Genomic DNA, 20,794 nt, shown 5'->3' on the forward strand with positions numbered 1-20,794 from the left:
TGCCTCATCTCAACTCTGCCATGAATTTCGATTCATGTATGAAAACTATCTAAAGAAAAAGAGTACAAAAATGATTGGCTGAAGAGAGATTCAGCCATGTGATTCTCCCCTCTGCATGGTAAGGTGTGATGTGCTGAACATTTTCCAATGGGTGCCAGAGTGTCATGTGACTCTCAGGGTAGCTACTTTTACACAGATTTGGACTTACACTGAATTAGGTGAAGAAAATTACAGTGATAAATAAAGGAACAAAAGCTATTCTCTTCCAATGTCCTGCCTATTTTAGGCGAAAGTTTTTCAGGCCTAGGTTATTCAGAAAAGCATCTTAAATCTGCACTTCACTTTGTATATTTAGTTAACATAACATCTTTAGCTAAGACTCTTTATGTTATCTTTCTACAAAAAAAAGACACTTTAAATATTTGTGTGTAAACTATACTCTAAATCACGTATATTTTTAAAACCTACTTTTATTTAATAAAGGGGCGCAGCATAATTGTTGGGTCAACAGGAAGTTAAACAGGAAGTATTTTAATGGGAAAACAATTAAGACATTAGAGCATTTTGGTATTTGACTATTTTCACATAGATTATGCATGAAAATGAAGAATAGCTAAGAGAAGGTTCCTGAAACTCTGGAAAGTTTTATCCAGGGCAACACTAAACTGTGTCTTGCTTGCTGTTCTTGTTGAAAGTGTTCCTTAATGTTGTTCTGTTTGTTCTTTCAGAATGTTGATGGGGGGGAAAAACTCAAGCTGATTAATAATGTTTTTCTTTGAGTTTGTTTTTTTTGAGTCCCACAGTTCAGTATTTACATAAATGGATGCCCTGCTGCTGTTAAATCATTCATCTATGTTTGTCTAGAAACTGTTTCCTATAAAGCTAAACCCATATGTTTTGCAAGGATTTTTCTCCCTCTTAAAAATAGACTGAATTTCTCCTTTCCACTACCATTGATAAGTAGTCTAGAATTGATTTTTTGTAAAGTCTCCCCACAAAGGAATATTAGAAAATGAGTAATAATAATTAATGTAACATGGCTACAGTTCATTTATTACCAGATTCCAATTCCTCTTGATTTTCTTGAAGCTTCATCTGTTTATGATGAAGGAAAAAAAGCCCTCGGTGACTTGACTGCAAGAGTAAAAATGCATGGCTATTACAGTCAGAGTTTAGACTATAAAATTGCAACTTGTCTCCTTTTTTTTTCCAAGTATCATAAATACTTAACTTTTATTTTTACTAGTTTTGGGAAATACAAGGACAGGCACTTTAAAAAAAATTCTTTTAAAAGCCATGATCATAAATTTATAAGGTTGAAGCCCAAGCTACTGAATTCATTTGTGAAAAAGTCATTGTCCAGTCTTTTCAATCTTGCCAAAAGAAAGAAAGAAAAAAAAAACCTGCTTGTAAGAGGTATAGTAAATTCTGGGGACTTTTTCAAGTCATCAATAATACCATCTCCCAAATACAACCCCAAAGGAATTAATCTTGCTAAAATAAGGAAGAAGCTTAGGTTTTGCCAGTGGAGAAAATGTTGAGATCAATGCTGATAGACTTTACAGATCCTTACTATTACAATATTAGCAGTGGATGGGAGGCACAAAGGCAAATGGCTTGAATAATTTCAGTTCTCTTTTTCTACCTTCCCAATTCATTAAGCTTTAGGCTATTTGATTTAAAAACAAGCTGTGTTTTTACTCAATTATTTTCCACCTCAAATTTGGATGATGGGAACAGACCTCTATTTTGCCGGGCAGCACTCCCTAAGGACCTTGCCTGTCCACCACTTTTTCTTTTCAAAAGAGATAAACACGTTCTTGTCATCCACAGCTGCTCCTCCAGATGTTCCTGAACCAGGACCAAAATCAGCTCATCGGTGCTTTAAACGTGGTCTTCTTAAGAATTCTTGAGAGAATTGCTGTCTTCCCTAGGTGAGATCTTTCCCAATTTCAGTGCACGGCAGGACAGAGACCATTTCTTCTTAAGAACGTGTGCCTGCCAAGAGCAGGAGGAGGTTACCTGACCAACTCTGCTAGGGAAAAGCAGCCCACAGTGAAGTGAGCCATCCAGGAAAAGCAAGAATCATAGCTATCAGCTGGGAGCCAGGGAGAGGAGCCGAAGTGAGAGGGTCTGTTGTGGAGAAAATCTGAGAGCTTGTTTGCTGTTGAATTCAGAGTTCATTTATTGTGGACTGTGTAGTTTACATATACAACTTAGTTTTATCAAAATCTTACTCGATGGCATAATTAACCCATCTTCATTTTATGAATTAGAAAACCGAAGCTTAGGGAATATACAAATAAGGAGTTTTGGGGGTGCAATTCCCAAAAATCCAACTTAATTTAGTTGGTTCATATACCTGGGAAGTCTACAGGGTCTTCAGTTCTGGCTGAGTCCACAAATTCAAGATTATCATCATATTTCTATGGCTTCATTTATCAGCTCTCTTTCCCATGTTTTGGTGTTATTCTCAGATAGGCTCTCTCTGTGTGTAAAAAAAATGACCACTGAAGTTCCATGCTAACATCATTCTTACAGCTGGAAATCCCAGTGGGGTGAAAGGGTGCCTTTTTCCTGGTAATTCTAGAGAAAAGTCTTGAGGATTGGTTTGACTTGGATCATATACTCATACCTGGACCAATCACTTGAATGGGGTACCCTGACAAGGCCTGAGTCACGTGCCACGAGTCACGTGCCACCCACGCAGTGAGAGGGTATTGCAGTCTCAACAAAGTCACATGAAGAGTTTCCTACAGAAAAGAAGAGTTCAGTTACCACACTAAGTGGGAAAAACATGTTTAGCAAATATATGTCTGTGTATATGTGTATGTACACACATACATACATATATATGTAAACACACATACATATATATATATATGTATGTAGCTACCAAACTCTAGTAAAGGGAGGTGAAAATTCTGCCCAAGGCCACAGTGCTGGGATTCATATTTACCTGAACTACTCCAAATCCCATACACTCCCACTCTAGAGAAGAGAGGAACGTGCAGTCAAATCAACTAAAGAGAGAAAACTGACATTATATCCATTAACTACTCCAAAATACTTTGGAAGTAAATTAAGTGGTAGATTCTGATATTCATGGGGTTTGATCCCTACCAGAGCAAAGCAGGAATCCATTGGAGACTAGGTCTTTCCAAATGATGGGTTTCTAACTTTTGGTTTATTCTCTCAATCACAAAAATGTTTACTATTCAATCTAATTTATAACCAAAGCATACCATTTTAAAGAGAGCATATATACGGAACATAATGGCTCAAAATCATCAATATAAACAGCAGACACTATAATGTACTACAATATAATCACACCCTAGGGTCCCCTGAGATTGACAGAACTATTTACTTATTTGCCTAATTTACATTTTTGTGTCAGCTTCTGTTATTTTTTTCTGTTACCTTCCTCACTTGTCGAGAAAATATAAAAACTGAAATAAACTTTTATTTTGAGTAGGATAAAAGAGTTGTCATCTACCACTTCCAGCCTTCCTCAATGTGCTTTCACATCTAGTCTGCTGCTTCAAAAGTATAGCAAGCAGAGAAATCAGATAAACCAATCCTATTAGGGGCCTTTTGGGGGTGTGGGACTAGGGGAGGGATAGCATTAGGAGAAATACCTAATGTAGATGACGGGTTCATGGCTGCAGCAAACCACCATGGCACGTGTATGCCTATGTAACAAACCTGCACGTTCTGTACATGTATCCCAGAATTTAAAGTATATAAAAAAGTGTATCTTAAATTAATGCTTTGAGAAATTTTTTTGTAAGTGAACTCATAAATAAATTTATTGCTGATGATAGTTCTGTTGTATGACTGAAGTATTAAGATATAACGTTCCTATGGAAAAAAAACATTTGATCAGTAACTACATAGGCAATGACTCAAATATTTAAAGAAAAAATAAAACATAAGCTTCATTATATGAAGTAGGCTTTGCAAAATATTGAGGACAAGAGACATAGAGATTTGAGGGAGATGGCAGATCTGGGTAATGCTTTTACTACAGAGTGGAAAAGCGATCATGTTTTTTTAGAGCTTTGGATTTGGAGTCAGACAGATTTGGGTTTAATTCAAAGACTGACCATCTATTTGCTATGTATCCATGGACAAGTTCCTTGCCCTCTCTGAGTTTCAGTTTACTCACTTACGAAACACAGATAGTAACAGGTTCTTCTGAGGGTAGTTATGAGAATTAAATAAGATAACATTTTGAAGTGCTAGTGACAAGTACTTGGAAAATGGTGTTCAAATTGTTGTTGTTGTTGTTACCACTACTTTGATCCAACAAAACCTAATTACATGATAGAGATAAGGTGGACTGGATTTTAATAATATAGCAACATAGACAGAAAGGCACTAGAAGCTGAAAAAACAAGATTTAATATTTCAGTCTTAAATCTTCCTTAACCACTTTCTAATCCTGTTGGAAAAGAGATCAAGGAAATAGCAGAACATTTTTTATCTATCTTCAAAATTTTTTAAATGAAATTTACAAATGGGTAGAATCCATTTATACTTACTATTTCATTTATCATGATTTTAGTGGGCTGGAGGGGGAGAGATGATGAGAAGTTAATACAGTAATGTCTTATGAAGAAATTTGTACCCTAAGTCAATGAGTATCACAAAAGCAGTGCCAATATCCAGTCATCCCATTTACCAGACCTGCTAGGGCTGCACATAGAAATCTAGCACGCCTAGATATACAATCATGTCATCTGCAAACACGGACAATTTGACTTCCTCTTTTCCTAATTGAATACCCTTTATTTCCTTCTCCTGCCTAATTGCCCTGGCCAGAACTTCCAACACTATGTTGAATAGGAGTGGTGAGAGAGGGCATCCCTGTCTCGTGCCAGTTTTCAAAGGGAATGCTTCACAATTGCTTCAAAGAGAATAAAATACCTAGGAATCCAACTTACAAGGGAAGTGAAGGAGCTCTTCAAGGAGAACTACAAACCACTGCTCAATGAAATAAAAGAGGATACAAACAAATGGAAGAACATTCCATGCTCATGGGTAGGAAGAATCAATATCGTGAAAATGGCCATACTGCCCAAGGTAATTTATAGATTCAATACCATCCCCATCAAGCTACCAATAACTTTCTTCACAGAATTGGAAAAAACTACTTTAAAGTTCATATGGAACCAAAAAAGAGCCCTCATTGCCAAGTCAATCCTAAGCAAAAAGAACAAAGCTGGAGGCATCACGCTACCTGACTTCAAACTATAATACAAGGCTACAGTAACCAAAACAGCATGGTACTGGTACCAAAACAGAGCTATAGATCAATGGACCAGAACAGAGCCCTCAGAAATAACACGGCTTATCTACAACTATCCGATCTTTGACAAACCTGAGAAAAACAAGCAATGGAGAAAGGATTCCCTATTTAATAAATGGTGCTGGGAAAACTGGCTAGCCATATGTAGAAAGCTGAAACTGGATCCCTTCCTTACACCTTATACAAAAATTATTTCAAGATGGATTAAAGACTTAAATGTTAGACCTAAAACCATAAAAACCCTAGAAGAAAACCTAGGCATTACCATTCAGGACATGGGCAAGGACTTCATGTCTAAAACACCAAAAGCAATGGCAACAAAAGACAAAATTGACAAATGGGATCTAATTAAACTAAAGAGCTTCTGCACAGCGAAAGAAACTACCATCAGAGTGAACAGGCAACCTACAGAAAGGGAGAAAATTTTCGCAACCTACTCATCTGACAAAGGGCTAATATCCAGGATCTACAATGAACTCCAACAAATTTACAAGAAAAAAACAAACAACCCCATCAAAAAGTGGGCGAAGGACATGAACAGACACTTCTCAAAAGAAGACATTTATGCAGCCAAAAAACACATGAAAAAATGCTCACCATCACTGGCCATCAGAGAAATGCAAATCAAAACCACAATGAGATACCATCTCACACCAGTTAGAATGGTGATCATTAAAAAGTCAGGAAACAACAGGTGCTGGAGAGGATGTGGAGAAATAGGAACACTTTTACACTGTTGGTGGGACTGTAAACTAGTTAAACCATTGTGGAAGTCAGTGTGGCGATTCCTCAGGGATCTAGAACTAGAAATACCATTTGACCCAGCCATCCCATTACTGGCTATATACCCAAAGGACTATAAATCATGCTGCTATAAAGACACATGCACACGTATGTTTATTGCGGCACTATTCACAATAGCAAAGACTTGGAACCAATCCAAATGTCCAACAATGATAGACTGGATTAAGAAAATGTGGCACATATACACCTGGAATACTATGCAGCCATAAAAAAGGATGAGTTCATGTCCTTTGTAGGGACATGGATGAAATTGGAAATCATCATTCTCAGTAAACTATCGCAAGGACAAAAAACCAAACACAGCATGTTCTCACGCATAGGTAGGAATTGAACAATGAGAACACATGGACACAGGAAGGGGAACATCACACTCTGGGGACTGTTGAGGGGTGGGGGGAGGGGGGAGGGATAGCATTAGGAAATATACCTAATGCTAAATGACGAGTTAATGGGTGCAGCACACCAACATGGCACATGTATACATATGTAACTAACCTACACATTGTGCACATGTACCCTAAAACTTAAAGTATAATAATAATAATAATAATAATAAAAGAAATCTAGCAGGCCTAAAGATCGGATCCTATGAGAGGGACCCCCAACCATTGGGATATAAGAATCTTACACTGCATGATTAGAGAAGCATGCCATTTCTCTGGTTGTTCAAAGGCCAATATACAATAGCAATATGAATTGACAGACCCTTGGCTGCAAAATTGTATTTCCATCATAAGCATTCAGTGTTGAAAGTAGTCTACCATCTTCCTAACATGATGGTCTGGGAATAGGAGGCTGATGTCCCTACTGGCAGTTGACTAGGATTGATCATCTTAAGCATCAATCCAAAATGGTTTGCATGGAAATTCATGGAAGAACAGTTTTTTTTTTTTTTTAGATTGGCACAGTGACCTGGAAGAACAATTTTTTTAATAGAAGGCCAACTTTTAGAAGATCAGGGTTGAGCAAGTTAATTATTACCTCTCAGAAGGTAAGGCCATAATGGTGTATAATCATAGCTGCCCTTGAAAAATCCCTTGAATTTACCTAAATCATAATATAAATGAATAACATACACAATTCTGCACAGTCGTCTTATGCACACAAAAATGAAAAATCCCTAAGCTACGCTAAAGGGGCAGGGAAAACAAGAGGTAAGTCTATAGGCAAATATCAAGGCATACAAATCATTTGGCTTTGAAAACAATATTGAAATCTCTAGGTGGATGAAAGCTCAGGGGATAATTCTAGAGTGTCCTATCTCATGTACAGAGCTTACTCCATTCTCTTACAGCAGAAAATCTCCACAGCATTAATTAATAGATTTGTTTGTTATCCGAAGAATTACATCAGTTCTGAAGTTAACTGGGCTTTAGTCAGTTTCCAAAGGTCACACTGATGCAATAAAAACTAATAAATTATTTTTGTTTCTATATGGTGTTTGAGCTTTGTTTTATTTCCTTGGACAAGAGGTAGTTTGTAGTCAAATGAAAAACAACATGCAAGGCATTACAATAAAAGAGGAAAACTTGCCATTAGTAAGAAATGCAGAGTCAAACCCACCAGTTTTCCTCTGTCACCTTACTAAAGGAAAACTACTGTGTGCCAAGAACATCTCCATCCATTATTCAGTTTAATTCCTATAACAATTTTATGATATGTATCCTACTTGTATAGATGAGAAAGCTGAGACTTCAAGAGATGATGTGACTTATCTTAGTTCATGCAGCTCGTAAATGGCAATGCTGGAAGTAAATCATTGCTCTTTTAAGTCTAAAGCTGTCTGTAATTCTCTTGCCTCTATATCACACCCTAAAAAAAATCTAGTATTTAGGCACCATAATTAAACCTTAAACACAGCATATAAATTCACTTGCCTCTTTAGTTAAATACACTTACTAAAAATAAGCATAAAATAAGCCCAGCAAGTACTCAGCTAATGCATAAATACTTAGTTGTATCTATGCATGCCAAATTATTGGCATCACCTGGTTCTAAATACCGTTAGAAATATTATGGCACCACTTGGTTCTAGATATCATTAGAAATATAATTGGTAACCTTATCTGACCAGATTACTCATGTGCTTTGGAAGTTCAGATTGCTTAAATCTAACTCAAATAGTTGCCCAGCCAAGAGTTTCCATCCTTAGCTTTTCCTAACAGCCTTGGAAATAAGTCTCACTGTGAATTGTTACAATAGCAAGGAGGCATTTTATTGTGTTCCAATTATTGTGTAGATAATCCTACAATATTATGACAAAGAATGAGATATTTTAATGTAAGAAATTATAATATAATATTTAACAAATTAAAAATATTATTTACTGAATATTAAATACTCTAAAAATATTTATTTGAGATTATTACTGAGTCCTTATTATGTTCAAGACACTCTTCTTGGTGCTGAAGATACAACAATGAACAAGGTAGAGAAGATTCCTACCTCTATGAATCATCACAAGAGAAGCAAGAGACAAACGTAAGCAAGTAAACAAGTAAATATGGATTACAGATTGTAAGGCAGGCATCGAAGGAAACAGAAAGATGTTATGCATGAAGGTGAGAAAGATCCTATCATATTAAGAGCAGGAATAAAAGCTTTCCAAGTAGAGAAAATGGCCAATTCCTGAGGCAAGAAAGAAAGGGGTTGTTGCAGCAACAGAGAGTCATCCAGTGAAACACAGTAGACTAGGATGACCAAAGCAAGTGAGCAGGGTCTAGAGTACACGGGGGCTTGTAGGCCACAGAAACGAGTTTGGTGGTAATTCCAACAGCAATGAGAAGCCATTGAAGGCAGATTCAGCAGGGAAGGGACACAGGTGGGTTTGTGTTTAGCCTTCCTGCTGATGAGAAATGCTCACTTTGTGCCAGGCGTTGTACAGAGACTTCTCCTTTCTATCTCATTTGGCAGTCTTATCACCATTGTGACATGAGAAAACAGAGCCACACAACCTAGTTATTTAGTATCACTCAACTGTTGAGTTTGAAACTCATACATCTGACTCCCAAGACCAAGTACTTAACCACTATGCCTGGCTCTGGTAACTAATAAACAGCCTAATCAATGACACATTTTACATTGCTGATACCTTCAGCATTTGATATTCCATTTCTTGAGACAGACTGGAATCCAAAGTAAATGAATAATCTCTGAGGAATAATAGCATTATTCATCTAAAAATAAACTTGTGCTGGAATAAAGATTCTTAGTCCAAAGGTGAGTGAAGTAATTAGAACTCAAGAATATAAAAACATGTATGGTTTTGGTGCTAAACAGGAGTCTTTTATTTTCACAGATGAGCAAATAGGAGTAAATTAATAAAAAGCATTTAAGAAAACATCACGTGGAATCTCTCTATTTAGTGGTTAGTAAAACTTTATACAACACAAGAATAGACAAGCTATTGTTCTAAAAATGAAAATAGATTTGACTGTTACCTGGATGGTTTCAGTTCAGTCCAATTGCACATAGATGTGTTGACCTCCAGGATATTTCTAGTCTCAGAATCTAGTTCTGACATGTCATGCTCCTCTGATAGCCTGCACATACTGGGACTTTACAGGAAAAAAAATGAAATAAGTCCTGGGTCTTAGGCCTTCCTTGACTCTTCAACTACATTATTTTCTCTTTTCTTATTCTTTATTTTATTCTTTTCCAAAACTGCTGTTATTTCCTTGTAGCTTATAGCATCTTTTCAACAATGATGTATACAAAGACTCAAGCCCATGTTGCTAAAGAACATGGAATTAAGGTAACAGCATGTTGTATAAATTACCTGGTTCCCATAGAGAATTACGGAGAAGGATCTTAACTGTTTTTAGATATAAATTAATAGGAGCAGTAAACAGTTACATAATGTTTACTATGAGCATTACGCACTTCTCTAAGAGCTTCATGAATGTTAACTCATTTAATCTTATCAGGTTATGCTATTACTACCTCCATTTTACAGATAGGAAAACTAAAGTAAACATAGATTAAGTAACTAGCCAACGACTTCTGAGCAAGGAAGTGGTGGAGCTTTGATTGAACCCCAGTGATCTGGCCCCAGTAATGTGTTCTTAGAGATTTCTTTCCATGCTGCTTTGATGGCAAGATCGGGAAAATGTGTGGAGCCATGAAACTCCTAATCTTTTAATAAATGTCTAAAACTTAACAGAGTACTTGAGCACCTTAAAGTCAGTGCATTAATAGCTCTGATTGGAAGCAGAGTTTTCTACCAACCTAGAATTATCAACCAGAGACACACAAAATAGGTGTTTTAGTACAAAGGCACTGAGAAGAACATGACATAAGCCCTTTCAAAGAGTTCCTGAAATAAAAACCCAAACTATTATTGAGTGCAAACCTGCTAAAACTGTAGATGTCGATGGATGACTTATCTTAGTATCAACCTATAAAAATGAAAAGATTCCTGCACCTTCATTTCATTTCTGCCCATCAAAACTGGACCTTTGGCAGAAAATGAAAAGATTTCATCTTGGGGCCGGGCGTGGTGGCTCATGCCTGTAATCCCAGCACTTTGGGAGGCCAAGCTGGGCGGATCACGAGGTCAGGAGATCGAGACCATCCTGGCTAACACGGTGAAACCCCGTCTCTACTAAAAATATAAAAAATTAGCTGGGCATGGTGGCGGGCACCTGTAGTCCCAGCTACTCGGGAAGCTGAGGCAGGAGAATGGCAGGAACCCAGGAGGTGGAGCTTGCAGTGAGCCAAGGTCACGCCACTACACTCCAGCCTGGGTGACAGAGCGAGACTCCATCTCAAAAAAAAAAAAAAAAAAACAGATTTCATCTTATCTATGCACTCACTTTCACAGTGTGAATCAAATATTTGTACTCCCTGAATGATGGGATTAATCTTGGAGTGTTATCCCAATTCTCTAGAAAATAAGGAGCACAAGGTATTAATAACAGCTAAACTGTGGTGGGCCCTTACCATATCCTCAGAAGTTTACCTGCATTAATGCAATCAAACCTTACAACTGCTCCCTGAGGTCAGCAAGTTTGGGTAGGCAGCTCCATACACTGCCACCTGCGTCCTGTCTCCGTACCCCTCTGACCCACAAAGCGGCTCCTTAGTTCCCATTTTGGCTATTTTTCCTTATTGTATAAATGTCTTGGTCAGAAACCTCCACGGGGAATTGGAATGAGTGGCAGTTTACTAAACCTATCCTCCTCGCATTCCCCTAGTAGTAAATAATTTTCCCATCTTCAGGATACAAATGAGGAACTGAAGGTTCAATTGGGTTAGGTAAAGTACCACTGGAACACAGTCAAAAGACAGAACACCCTGGAGTAAGAACTGCTTAATCAAAACCTTGTTTTTATATATGGAAGAAATTTAAAACTCTCAGTTCCATTGCCTGCAAAAAATTTAGAACAAACTCTAGAAGTCAGAATGTGCCTTTCCCTAATGGGAAGTAGAGCGAGGGAGGAATTGTTTAGGTGATAAGGCTGTGTTGTTCAATAAAGGGCACAGAATCAGAACTAGGGAGAGGTGATTCTGGTCCCAGATCTTTACCTGTTAACGTCTCTAGGGTGGGCTTCCTGTGCTGCAAGAGAAAAATATTAACCTAAATGACCTCCAGCTATGTCTCAGCTCCAGAATTTCATGTCTCCTTTCAAAGAGCTGCTAGAAGACACAAGATAATCGATGTGAAACCATTTTAAAGATTTTACCATCCGCTGTGGAAGTGTATTATTTTATGGAAAATTATAGCAAAAAATTTCAAAGTGTCCTAAGGCCAAAGGATCCGGGAGATTGTTCCCACTTTGGCCCCACTCTGAGGGCCATCCCACACAAGGGAGTGCCCGAGGAAGAGCCAAAGGGCCTGGAATATTTTGCAGAGCAAATGTCTCTACTTTTGTTTTTTCCCTGATGCTCTTCTCTTCCCCAGCTGGGGTTCCCTTCAATTGATTTCAAAGAAAGAGCTCCCATTGTCACAAATGAAAGTTGCACCTGCACTCTGCAGAGAAGCAAATGGAACTCACCAGGAGGATGATAAAATAGACAGGTTTTCCTTAAATCAGAGAAACAAAAAACAGATAAATATTAATTTGAAATTACACTTTATCACAGCAGTCATAATAGAAGTCTAAGAAGTAGGCATTCTCCTTAGAGAAATGAGCGGATATCTGTGTATGAGGAGAAGCTACAGAGTGAGCCCAGGAGAGTTGGGGGTGGGTATTTTTAATATGGCAGTTGGGCACAGTCAGGCAAGCTCACATATTAAGAAAGCATCTGTCTATCTCTAAGGGACTTTACCTAAATTAATTTAAAACAAAATAGCTGTTAGAATTCCCACTTCATAGAAGAAGAAAGCAGGCCTGGGAGAGATGACTTGCCCAGGTCACATAGGGAAGTGGAAGCTGACCCCTCAATGGTACCTCCAAAACCTTCTAGTCCTCACATCCTCCTTCTCTACATTTCTATATTTATTATTGAAGTCTGTGTTTTAACTACACTGAAGGGATTGGGTAGAAAAATTGTCACATTCTGGACACAACTGAGTGTTCATAAATATGTCAACGTTAGTGGGGCTGTCACTGCTGGCCCAGGTGCAGAAGGTATAGTTACTGCCCCAACACAATTGACTCTCATCCATCTTAATAGTGATGGCAAGCAGATAAACCAAGCAGTTAAGTCTCCTCTGTGTTAAACAAAGCAGATAAATCTCTTCTTTTTGCACTCTCTTGCAGCTTGACCATACTGCCAAGTTCATCAAGTACAAAATGCAAGCTAACCAGACAGGTCTCCCTTGAGTTGCTGCTCAGTGTAATGGAAACAGGGTTATTCTATGGATTAGGATTGGGGAAGCTAACATTTCGATGGGGGTAAAGTATTTGCTTGTGCAGGTTTGCCTCACTGCTTTGGAATGAGCCAAATGTGGAAAGGGGACCAAATCCACTCTGGGAAAGGCAAAGCCCAGCTGAAATGTGCAAATTACTATCATATAAACAAATGCCATTCTTTATCTGGCTCTCAAGGTACAAAGAAGGTTCTTAAGTACAGATTTTCTGAGCTTTTCCTGGCACTAGACACCTTTTTTCTTGTATTTCCACAGAGACCTCATGTTTTCAAAGATTTTTCTATTTACCAAACTTCATTTAAGTAAATTAATTCATTTGTTGAGTCTTATTCATCAAAGATATAACTACTGATCAAAGCTTCTAATCAGCCTGGGATAACTAATATTTCCAGAGTGTGCTAATTATAATTCCAGGCTAAAGCAAAAAACTTGACATTTTAATTAGCATGGGCAGCTTTGCCATACTAAATGAGTTGTTTCTATTGGCTTCTGCAAATACAGAAGATAACTTCCGGTGTCCTGTGGATCCAGGGGCCTAGGGTTCAAAAATAGTGGCCTCTAAAAATAGGTCAAGGTCCTTTTTATGTAATCCCTTAAGACCTCCTGCAAACCCTTTCCAACATAACTTCCACGTTGCGTTGTAATTGTCTTTTCAAATATACATAATTAGAGTTTGATTACTTAGGTACCATCCTAATTACATAAGCATACTTACTGAGTTTCTTCCAAACATGTGCTTCCCCCAAGAATCCCAATGAATGTTATTTTCTCCAACTCACGTCACTGATGTGTGTTTTGTTACATATCCATTCAGATATTTTGACACATATGCAATGAAATGTTATTCAAAGAAATGAAAATCCACTTCCTCTAACTTCCAATTTGATGAATTAGTAGAAGACGTTTCACGTATCAGGTGAATAAAAAAAGGAGGAAGGGCACAGGAAGAGTGAAAGGATAGGAAAAACATTTTTCAATTTATCAAAAGATGGCCTTATCAAGACAAAGAAGAGGAGGTGGGCGTCTGTGCACAGAGAATCAAGTTTAGGACATGTCCATTAGCTACACCTAATGACAGTTTAGAGATTGAAGAGAAAATGGCAAGAGACAGTGGCACAGAAAGCCGATCATGTGTTCACTGATAAGAAATTTAGATTCTATCCTGACACTTCAGGGAGTCAATGAAGATTTTTGTAAAAGATGTATTTGTGCTTTAGAAAGCACAATGGCTCTGACTATGTGACCAAAGTGTAACTCAGGTGTCAGCAGCATTGACTCTGCCTAACTACACAATAGAAATCCCCTTGAACCACCTCCTCTACCCCACAAAATCCATGTTCTTCCCAAAGAGTAGTGGGAGACAAAAATATGCCACCCCAAAATTTGAAGGGTTGTTGAGCTGAAGACAAGAGGAAGCAGATACAGGACAGCTCTCTGCCCTTTCTCTGTTTGCCCAAAAGCAGAGCACAGACTTATAAAGACAAAAGTTATTGTGCCTCTCCTTTTTTATCAGGGAGAACAAAAGTTAACCGATGAAGATAGCTTTGGACCCTTATCAGCCCAGAGATGATACCAGAGAAACTTGTATTAAGAAGCTTTACTGGCCAGGTGCAGTGGCTCACGCCTGTAATCCCAGCACTTTGGGAGGCTGAGGCGGGCAGATCACAAGGTCAGGAGATCGAGACCATCCTTGCTAACATGGTGAAACCCCATGTTTCTACTAAAAATACAAAAAAATTAGCCAGGCGTCGTGGCAGGTGACTGTAGTCTCAGTTACTCAGGAGGCTGAGGCAGAAGAATGGCGTGAACCCAGGAGGCGGAGCTTGCAGTGAGACGAGATCACGCCACTGCACTCCAGCCTAGGTGACAGGGAAAGACTCCATCTCAAAAAAAAAAAAAAAAAAAAAGAAGCTCTACTAACCAGCCTTTAATCTGCCAGTTTTTTTCCTTCCTCCAAATTGCTGCTGTAGAGACTCAAAGCCCTTTTCCTTTGTCTTGCCACTTCTCTAAAACTTTACTTTGTTGAAGATGCTATATAAGCTGGAATTCAAAGCCACCTCTTTGATAACTACTAATTTTGCGGGGGGTCTCCCATGTAAACATGAAATACACAGGTCAATAAATTTGTTTTTCTCTTGTTATTCTGTCTTTTGTTAACAGGAGTTTATTGCAACTACAAACTTACAGGAGCTTAGAAAAAAATCCTGCAGCAATTCTGCTAATGTCCAGGGACATTTTGTTTCCTGGCCTCCTCAGTCTCTGAAGCTTCTGATTTCTTTCAACATCAATCCTAAAAGGAAGTCCAGTTTTCTCTTTCAGTTTCAAACACACACACACAATTTTTTTTATTAATACCAAGTCTTTTGTTTTTTAGATTTTTGTTTTGTTTTGTTTTATATATTTGATCATTTTGTCTTGAAAGCTACACCGAAGATTTCTTAGGGAAGACGTATTAGGTTAGCACAAAAGTAGTTGTGGTTTTTGCCATTACCAATCTAATAGAAAGGGTTATATCCCCATGATGCAAATTGATGGCAATAGGAAGCTTTTTTTTTTTTTTTTCAAAATGCCCGTTGGCCATTCACTTTGGCCATTCACTTATTTCTTGCTCCTTGGTCTCCTTTGTCCCATTGTACCACTGAAACTTCCACACTTCTTGGAATAGCCTTGAGAGCTGTGAAAGGCTTCCTCTCTATCAGACAGAACAATGTGTTCACATCCATGCTCTGATGTCAGGTTCCTGCCTCCCTGGCCTGGTGTGATTCTGCTGCCCCCAAGCAGGCATACCAAGGCTTATTTCCATAAAAACTATTTCTTCCTCCGATGAAACTTTTCCATCAACTGTAAAGAGAATTATATTTGTTTCATCTTCTTAAAAATTATTGAAAGAAGGAACACTTTCAATGAAAAAAATGGTAGTTGGTGCAGAAATGTAGTGGAAATGGTAAAACTGAAATAGTAGCAGTGTAAATAGTGAGAGGATTGTTTTAAGAGATAATAAGGAGATAGAATCAACAGTGTCTGAAGATTGATTAGATAACAGCTTTGTGGAGGGAGAGATGGAGTCAAGGTTAATTTTGTTTTCTTACTTAAACAGCTGGGACTATCACATAAATGGTAATGATATCCACCAAGGTAGAGAATAATGGAGGATTATAATATTATTTGTTTGTATGTCCTTTTTCACATTGAGATGTCTGTAGAACATGCAGTGACGATGTCCAGAAGGTAATTGGATTTATAGGTCTGAAAGTTTGACGAAACATATTTAGACATCACCAAAATGTCAGTAGATTTAAGCTATAAAAATAGATTACATCGCCCTGGACCAGTGTAATATGAGTGAAGAAGAGACATGACAACAAAACCAGGAGACATTTATGCATAAGAAGTGCAGAGAGAAAGAAAAGCCCTCTCAGGGGCTGGAGAAGCCATCAGAATGGAGAAGGAGAATCAGGAAGGAACTGGTGTATTGAGAGCTGAGGGAGGAAAGTCCCAGAAGGACAGACTAATCACAATGTGAATGTTGTGCAGAAGCTAACATGGGACCACAATCCTCCACTGGATTTTCTCCTATTTTGTTGAGGAAAGAAAACCATTGTGAGATTTGCCAGATTTGAAATTAAACAGCTGTTTTAATTTCTTATGAGTTCTAATAATCTACTTGTCTTTAACCCACTTCTTATCACCGACAGGTAAATATATTCAAAATATTCCAGAATATAGCATTATTTTATTCACAGCTATAGAATAACGATACTGACAGGTGTACATGAGAGACCACACATCACCTCCATTTTAATTGATAAGGCCGAGAGTCCCAAGGAAACCAATCCCAACATTAGCACTGCAATTATCAAGCCTAAGCCATTGCCTAGTGAAAACTAGGCTTATTTGGAGCTGCATGAAATCTTTCAGGTCATTGGGTCAGATATTATAGTAAATTATTACAAATGGTATAGGAAAATAAATAACAGATTATTGAATATTTAGAGACATATCTATTAGGATAATCTGCCCAAGGAGAGTGGTAATTTAATTTTTTTAATCTTATTTTCTTCCTCTCTATACTATTCTCAGACAGCCGTAACAAGATCTCCTTCAGTATAACATGATTCACTGCCTAATGTTAACAGATATCATTCTTTAGGAGAAAAACATAACATCAAGAAATATTCTTCTACCTAAGAGAAAGTATTTTATAGAAACTAATATGGTAGGTGCCATGGTTTCTACTTCAGGCTGCAGGCACCCATTCCATGGTCTGCTGGCCACTCAGAGCTGAGACTTGCCTTGAGCCAGAAGGAGCTGCCTCATCCAGGCTGATAACCCATTGACAATGAAAGTCCACGTCCAACGACTGCTTTGTATGTGCACAAACCCAGATGCCTTGCCTTGGCTCATGCCCTAATTCTGGAAAACGCTATAGAGTTAAACCAGCTCCATCCCTTTAAAATGGGGTGAAGCCTCTGTGTCAACTGCTTCAAGTTCAACTTCTTTCTTCGTCCCAACCTGCTTCCTTTACTCCCTGACAGGCACTGTTCTGAGAGCACTCCCTGCTACTTCTTGCACACGGATCTCAGTGTCTCAGTGTCTGTTTTCCAGGGAACTTAATCTAAGACAACTGATAGTACATGTCCATTTGGATACACCAGATAAGACACGGTTAGACTCCTAAAAGATTTAGTACTATAGATCTCTGTTTCTAAAACTCTAAAATGCAAAGGGACAAAGTCATTATAATATATATCTGTAACTTTCAATCATCTCTATTGTATGTGCTAATAGCCCCATAATAATGAACACAAGAATTATTGTGTTCTCCATCATGTCTGTATAAATGCCATATTGAGCAGAGTGTTTTTCATCTCTATTTATTTATGTGTTTATTTATTTTTAGAGACAGAGTCTTGCTCTGTCACCCAGGCTGGAGTGCAGTGGCATGATCATAGCTTACTGCAGCCTCAACCTCCTGGGCTCAAGTGATCCTCTTGTCTCAGCCTCCCAAATTGCTGGGATTATAAACATGAGCCACTGCACTCAGCTTGTTTTTATCTTTAACTCCTACCTCTCACCTTTCCTTCTTGAAAATTTAGGAAGTGTGTTATTGTGCTTTTGTTGTTGATGGTGTTGTTGTTATTTCTATCTTCCTTCTAATAACTTTGATTTATTCTCAGATTTTCCTGCCTATTTACAATTATTTAACTTTTTTCCCTGTCTATAATTTTCACTGACTGCATAGGCTTATAGAAATGTCTACTATTTTCCTTAAAGTTGCCGTGACTTTTTCTTCGCCTTGATTACTTCTCTCCAATTTTAAGGCATGTTCTTTGACACTTCTGTAATTTTTTAAGAGGAGAAAGACTTCGTTTACTGTAATCATTCCTCTTATGTTTTAAAGTTTATCCTATTTGTTAGCAGTTAGAATGATATTTTAATGGTGTTAGAGAACCTAGAGATGCCCTAAGTATGCCTTGTCAATTGCCCTATAACCATGAGTTATTCTCTAAAAACAAACATTCTAAGAATGAAACAAACATCTAAACAATGAAACACAAAGAATGAGAAACGAGATATCATTTCAAATCAGGCAAAGACAGAATCAGAACACTTCACCTAGACTAAAAGCTTTCTCAGAATGCTACCTAAGCTCTTATTATCCTCCAACTGGTTAAGTAGTACAAAACCTTTAAGAAATAGCTAGTGTACTTAGGCCCAAGAGAAAAGGAGAAAGAGCTTCTGTCCTGTATCTGCCTTCCTGATGGAGGCTGGAACAGGACCAACTGGCAAGTAGATGCACTACCTTTTCACACGGTGATTTCTGCATTCCCCACATCATAAGAATTCCAGGAGAAGGTCCCCTGTGGAGGAGTAAGAAAGAAGGTAGGCGGAAGAGGCAGGTAGAGAAAAGAAGCACCCATACCCCAACACACACACATGCACGCACGCGCGCCCACACACACACATGCACGCACGCGCGCGCACACACGCATGCCCACACACGCATGCGCGCACACACGCACGCACGCGCGCCCCCCCACACACACATATGCACACACGCGCGCCCACACACACACACACACACGCTGATGTACAGGAAATTTGTTATTGTCCTTAAATGTCCACTTCTGCTAAATTTCCCTGCTTTTGAAGAACTAGGTTAACTAGGCAAAAAGAAGTACTCTTACTACCTATTTCTATAGGGCTGCTATTTACCTCATTTGCCAACTCTGAAAGTCAGAATTTTTGTTCTAAATTCATGTAGAATCCACAGGGACCTCAAAACCATAGCTAGTGGCACTCTGTTTGTTTATCACTGCAGGTAATAAATCAGGTGTTAGATATTTTGAATATCAGGCCTAAGTACATAAAGCAATAATTAGAGGAGTTACTTAGGATTCTGTAAAGATGAGAAATGAATTGATTGAGAATGACTAAGTTATCATAATAACAACAGGTAATATTTCCTCTGTGTTGACACTCTTCTAAGAGCTTTGCATGCCCAGTGTACTCATGAGGTGTGCCTTATTATGACCCGCATTTTACAGCTGAAGAAATCAAGGCTTAGAGACGATTAGTATCACTCCCAAAACTGTATTGTCAGCAGCTAAAATGAAGAATATATATACAATTTTTAGGCAGTGGATTCTGATAACAATTCCCCACATCTTCTTGCCTATGTGGTTAAGGGGAGTAGAATGGCTCTCACTGGATTCCCCCATAGCGTCTCTGCCTTGTTCTTGTCCCACATGGTCTAATTAGTTCTAAGATGCTTAAGTGCTCCTTACTAATCCTCAGTCTTAATCTTTACTTAGACAGTTAGCCACTATTGTTTTGAAGATCTCAATGTTTCACAGTTTATTTTCACTCTTCTCTAGTGTGCTGTACATATATGCTCTTATTTTTCCCATCTTCCAATAATTTCTCTTGAAAGCACTTTACTTGCCAGCTACTCCCTCTACTTTGTAGCAAAATTCATCCAAACAATTATCTACATTCAATGTCTCCAATCTTTCTCCTAAACCCCCATGAGCAGGATTTTGTTCCTACCACAGAGTTGAAACCGGTCTTGTAGAGGTCTTCAATAACATCCCATTAATAAATCCAGTAGTCAATTCTCAGTCCATGCCTAATTGAATATCCGGCAGTGTTTGGTACATCGGATCACTATGTTATCTGTGACACTACATATCTGTGATTTCCTTTGGAATTTCCAGGTCTCCCCACTTCTCTGGCTGTCCTGCCATTCACTGGTGGCCCCTTCTCTGTTTCTTCTGCTAGAAGCTGTTTTTCTGTCAGTCCTTTTAATGTTGGAGTACTTCCATGGCTTAGTCCTCAGTCCTCTTCACTTCTGTATCTATACTCAGCCCTCTGGTGATGTCATCTGGGGATTACAAACTCCCCAATACTCCTGCTCTATATTTTTAGTTGTTTTTGCTGTTGTTCTTTATAGCACTTAACACCTGTGACTGTTCTATACACATTTTCTCTTATTATATGTCTCGTTCCATTAGAACATAAATTTCATGCAAGGGAGGGGTCTTGCCTGCTCTTTTCACTGATGTATCCCAAGTACATGGAATAAGCCTGGCACATAACAGGTGCTCAATAAATATCTGTTGAATGTCTGAGTTTGGGGGTGTGATGCTAAAGCACTATCTTTCTAATCTGAGCATTGTGTTCCTTTTCTGTCTTCCTTTAGTAGCTGACCTCTCCCAAGAGATTCATGTGCTTCTGTGCATCCTGCCAAAAATGGGGAGAGATTTTGTTGCTATTTTTATGGAGGTGAGATTCATAAAACATAAAATTAATGATTTTAAAGTGAACAGTCTAGTGACATTTAACATCTTCACAATGTGCAC

This window comes from Pan paniscus, chromosome 1, assembly GCF_029289425.2.
Source record: "Pan paniscus chromosome 1, NHGRI_mPanPan1-v2.0_pri, whole genome shotgun sequence".
Lineage (NCBI taxonomy): Eukaryota > Metazoa > Chordata > Mammalia > Primates > Hominidae > Pan > Pan paniscus.